Genomic DNA, 5,335 nt, shown 5'->3' with positions numbered 1-5,335 from the left:
TCTCTCTCTGGGGCCCTGGGATCAGATTGCTCCCGCCCAGGTGCCAGAGAGACCCTTGTCTATTTTCTCTCGAGCCTAGATTGCCTTGCAGTCCTTTCCCCCTTGGGGGGTTGGGGGTGTGTGGCGACTGACAGAGGCTGTTCTGAATGGATCTTTCTTTTTCCTCCCCCTCCTGCCTGTCCCTCTGCTCCCTAAAGCTGTAAGCAGACTTTGGCTTCTTTCCATCACTTGGAGTTGGTGTTAGAGGTTTGAATTGGTTCTTGTTCTCTGTAAATAGCTCAGAAGTTAGGGTGAACGAAGGTGGAGTCTGTAAGGAAACCTGCCTACAAGGATGTGAGGAGGGGTGATAAGATGGTTGCATGGGTATGAACACACTTGTTCTCCCATCAACCCATGTAGCCTATAGCTCCCAGGATTTGTATCCTGAGCCACGTTGTTTGTATGTCCTTGTCCCTAACTCTTCCCACTCCCTTCTGGTATAATGCATTACTTTTGTTACATACCTAGCCTGCCAGCCAAGAATCATTGTCTTATCATCTGTCTACCTTTCTGGCTGTTGACTGTTTCCTGGCTTACATTCTTTGTAAAGAGAGCACTTCCTGCTCTTGAGGGTGGTAGAACTTCTACATGACTGAGAACCGAGGAAATTTTCTTTTCCTCAAGCTCAGCGAAGCCCACCTCAAACAGATTTATGCACAGACAGAAAGGCCGTGTGCTACACAGCTGAGAAGTCCAGGGCTATAATTGAATGCTGAAGTTCAAAATCAGAACCCGAGGCCCAGGCTGCTCACATTGCCGTGCTTGGCAGATGGAAATACAGGGCACCCAGGTAAACTCCAATTTCAGATAAACAGGGAACTCTGAACAGAACAATTTTTAAAGAATATAAATATGCATGTCTCATCCTGCATCCTGTACTTTGCAGTGATCAACTATACTGTCTCCCACATGTCAGTCCCACAGGTTAGCTTTTTGTTGGGATTACTCAAAGGCAGGCTCAGGATGTGAAGTAATAAATAGAACGAGTGCTACATTCATATTTCAAAATGCAGAAACTGTGCAAGAGCAGCCCTTCTTTCACACGAGAATAGTAAAAAGCTTAGGGTTGTATTTCATTGACCTGGTGCGTCTTGTAACTACCTCAGAAGTAAACAATAGATGGATGATAGGGCAGGTCTGGGTCACATGACCACCTCTGTAACCAGGATGTGGATGGAGCCACGTCTGCACTACTTGAATGAAGTGGCAGGAGTGTTCTCCAGAAGACTAGGGTGCTATTACCAGGAGGACGACTATGAATGCTAGCCAGATCTTGCCTGAATGGCTGATGACCCTTTCACTTTCACTTAATTCATTGTGTTGATTTCTCTTGTCTAGTTTATCATCAGTCACTGGCTGCAAAGTAACATGCTCACACACACCTGCTCATCTTTACACACATGGCTCACATACCCATGATCACTTTCACACACATGCACATATTTTTCAAAGTCACAAATGCACTCACCTACATACATTCACTCAAAATATAAATAATCCTACAAATGTGTTTCTGTAGTGTCTGTGTGGGTTAATGCGGTCCGCTCGGTAGGCTCTAGAATGACCTACGACAGTCTACCTCCTTCTCCACCCCAAAGGTCTGTTGTATTTTCCAAAGGGTGTGTAAGCTAGTGGGCTAGAACTTTTAGTCAGAGTGTCAAATTTTTTCCTGGAGTGGCCATCAGGGACATGAGTAGCGATAGCAGCAGGTGACGTTTTTTGGGTGCTGTACTAAACCCACACCTGGTGACACCATTAGCACAATGTTGTTCCTATGATGACCCTCTTCTGAGGATGACCTTCATCTTCAAGAATGGACAGACGCCAGTGAGAGGATGAATGTCCAACGCTTGAGCCCGCAGCTCTACCTGGCTGCCTCTGTGCTGACCCTTCCCAAGTTCTCCCCCCGTGCTGCTTTCTACTGACCTTCCATGGTCTAGATTCTCTAGTACTGGGAATGTTGAGTGAAAGGGTGCTTGAGAAGGCATTACTACTGCAACTTTGCTCTCAGGCATCTTCACCAAGGCCATCTTTACCAAACAGGATGTCACCACATGAAAGGCACCAGAATACAGACTCCCGAAAGAGAACAGCAACGGAGACAAAGTTATTTAGCAAAACAGCTAGTTTGATCCACTGAATGAATAAGTCATACTTTGGAGTCAGTGACTGGATATCAAACCTGACAAGGGAAAGTAACGCCAATGAATGATAGATCAAAATGATAGAACGATAGTCTCCTTGGGAGGAAATGGACAGAGCTCAGCCATCATTTAGACATTGTTGAGAAAGTCGAGGTCTGCTGACCAGACATCACCATCATTAGATTTATCCACTTAAGGTTTGTGAGTGTGGGTGAGGGTACAAGATGCAAATATTAGTGTGCCAGAGTGAATGTCTCGCATGCAGGTGAGCAAGCATGTGTGTATGCATGCACGTGTGATCATGTATATGTGTGTGGATGGGTGTGCTAATGTGTGTGAGCATATATGTGTAAGAGTGTGTGGTGTGTGTGTGTGAGTGAATGCATGTGAGAGCATGAGTCTGTTTATGTGTGATTGTAGGAATGTGAGACTGTGTGTGTATTTGGGTGTGTATATGAGTATGAGCAAATAATCCGGAGTTTTGTGTGAATATGTGTTTCGGTGTGTGCATGCCTAAATTTTCGATAGTGTGTGAGTGGGAATGTGAGGACATTTGTGTGTATGTGTGTGGGTGAGGCTGTTTGTGCATTTAAAATGTGTGCATTGTGCGAAGGTGAGCATGTGTGCATGAGCATGTTTCTGAGTGAGTATATGTATGAATTGCAAGTATGAGATTATGTGCTTGAGTGTGAATTGAAGGCTGTGATGCTGTCTGAATGTGTGGTCATGTAATCATGGGTATGTGTGTCCCATGTCCTTCTGCTCACACAAGCATTATTCTTCTTACCTTTGGGTCTTTCCCTCCAGACCTACTCTGTCTTTTAAGTCTCTGATGACACTTTCTGACATCAAGAACAACTGCTGAGGCTGAAACTAGCTTGTTATTTGATCTTGTCTCTCACGAAAGGCCCGGTTTCCTTGGTGGTTTTAAACAATCGACACAGAGGGGCCCTCAGCAGATTTTGTTGGGCCAGTCTGAATGCTGTACGCCAAACGCTTCTAATTGTGGAACAGGTAGAAATACAAAGACATGGGAAGATCAGTGGCTGCCAGGGTCTGGTGAAAACAGAAAATGAATTTCCTGAGCATAGAGAGTTTCCAGCGCAGTGCGACTGCCCCCTATGTCATCATCAGGGAGCGGAAGTGACCGTGTGCATTTGCCAAAACTCAGAGAATGGACAATGTACAGAGTGAACCGTAATGTAAACTCTGGACTTCAGCTAAGGAGAAAACATTAGTGTTGCCACTGTGAGTGTGGCAAACACATCACATGAGTGCGACCAAAGAAACAAGTCTGTGTGTGTGTGTATGCACGTGTGTGTTGGCGTGTGCTTTAGTGCATGTGTGTCCACAGTATATGGGAATTCTCTGTGTCTTTTGTTCTCCCCTGCTCCAAACTTGAAACGACTCTAAACATTAAAGCCTGATAACTAAATGAAAAGGCTTTAAATTGCAAGTATTGTCTTTCCTTGTTCTACCTCTGTTCTTTCATTGGGAAACTCCAAAAGTGACTTACATTTGCCAAGGCTCAAACTTTGATCCACAAATACCCGGTTCGCTAAACAGCAGGGACAGCAAGTTATCCTTCCAATCCTATTCAGAACCTATCGGAACATCTTGGCACACTTCAGGTTAATGGGATGGCCTTGTTCCCCTCAGTTCTGTTCTGGCGTATTGTAGTGTCTTGGTATTTCCCTAGCCCTTTTCACTGATCCCCAGGGAGTCTGCTCAGGCTTGTGAGCAGGAATCCTTTGGGAAGCTACATCACTACCTCTTTGCCTTCGCCCATCTGGAAAGAGCTGAACCCCAGCTTCTTGATTGTCCTTAGATGCCCACTAAGAGCTGGCTTGGGAATCTACCACATTTAATCCCAGGGTATGGGTCATTATCTTACAAACCTTGGTCACACATATCTGTGATGATTCATGAAGAGTCTCCAGATATTTATTTAATGAGAGCAGCAAACCCAAACAGAGCATCATGTGGTTACAAGAAGAATTTTAAACAAAGTCCTTGAGTGGGGTGCGACCTCTGTCTTCTATAAACAGTATCCCATACGCATCATTCTGCTGGTTATTCCACAAGAGCCGGAGTTGCTAGTCCCGAGATACTCAACCACAGAGCACTGAACTGCTTTAAAGTAGAGGGAACACCCTGGGGCTCTGGGTGTGGGCGTGTCCTAGGCAGATCGGCTAGCCTGATAGCCGGACTGTTTTAGGAGCTAAAATGTCCTAACTTTCAGCTCCCAAGGAAGGTCTCTGTGCACAGAAGGAGATGCCATGCTTCAAGGTGTGAGACACTGTGCTGGGCGTTTTATACAGACCAGTACACTTAACCCTAGGGGAAGGATATTATTGTCGTTCCGGTCACAGATGAGGATACTAGGCAGGAAGAGAGAACATTGGTCCAATGAGAATGAGCAAGAGCATTCCTCTAGAGCTGCTGCTACCCAGTGGTGACATCATCCAAAACCCAACAACAAGCCAGATGTACGATTTAGAATCTTCTAGTGACACATAAAAAAAAAATGAAAAATCAAGTAAAGTTTCTGTTTTATTTAGTCCGACACATCTATCATACCACCATTCCCACGTTTGTCTAATGCTCCCTCCTTTTGGTTATTGTACAAAAGCTTGAGAATTCATTTTAGCCTTTGTATTTTATAATCCAGTACCCCAGTGAAGGCTACTCACGTGTCAGTTCATGCGTGGCTCCAAGCTGCCGTATCACGCAGTACATGCCAGATCTCCTCCCTTCATCCTCGGGTCCAACCGCATCCCTTAAGGTCTGTTTTGCTCCGACTCTTTACTGAATTGTGTTTTAATACGATGCCCTTGATTTTTGGTGAAGAACACGCCCTGTAAAATGTCACAGTTCCTGCCGCCGCCGCTGCTGATTGTTACCAGATCATTCCCGGCCCTCTACAGCCCGTGCTATTTAAACGAACTATTTCACTGCCGTCCTTTCAAAATGCTGTGCCTCCTTCTTTATTACGATTTGTGTTTTGTAGCTGGTTCTGTTTTGTTTTGCATTAGCTACTAGGAGGCTCAGACCCAAATTGGACTTGATTGCAGCTATGGATTAATTCAATTCCTGAGTTAATGATGAACTATAATGACATGGTTTGTTAAGTGTTCTGGGCCTCATAAATA

General features: G+C 44.9%; 1 long non-coding RNA gene across 1 annotated transcript in view; it reads right to left on the bottom strand.

Annotated features, from left to right (window-relative positions):
• LOC132647988 (uncharacterized) overlaps positions 1-5,076 on the bottom strand; it is a 16,801-nt gene extending 11,725 nt beyond the window's left edge. Inside the window, exon 1 of the long non-coding RNA XR_009586310.1 lies at positions 4,877-5,076. This is a non-coding gene — a long non-coding RNA (uncharacterized LOC132647988). The remainder of the gene's footprint in view (positions 1-4,876) is intronic.
• Between the last annotated feature and the right edge of the window lie 259 nt (positions 5,077-5,335).

This window comes from Meriones unguiculatus, chromosome 15 (assembly GCF_030254825.1).
Source record: "Meriones unguiculatus strain TT.TT164.6M chromosome 15, Bangor_MerUng_6.1, whole genome shotgun sequence".
NCBI classification, from domain to species: domain Eukaryota; kingdom Metazoa; phylum Chordata; class Mammalia; order Rodentia; family Muridae; genus Meriones; species Meriones unguiculatus.
Note: the sequence above shows the minus strand (reverse complement) of the source record. Positions and strands in the feature narration are given on the sequence as shown.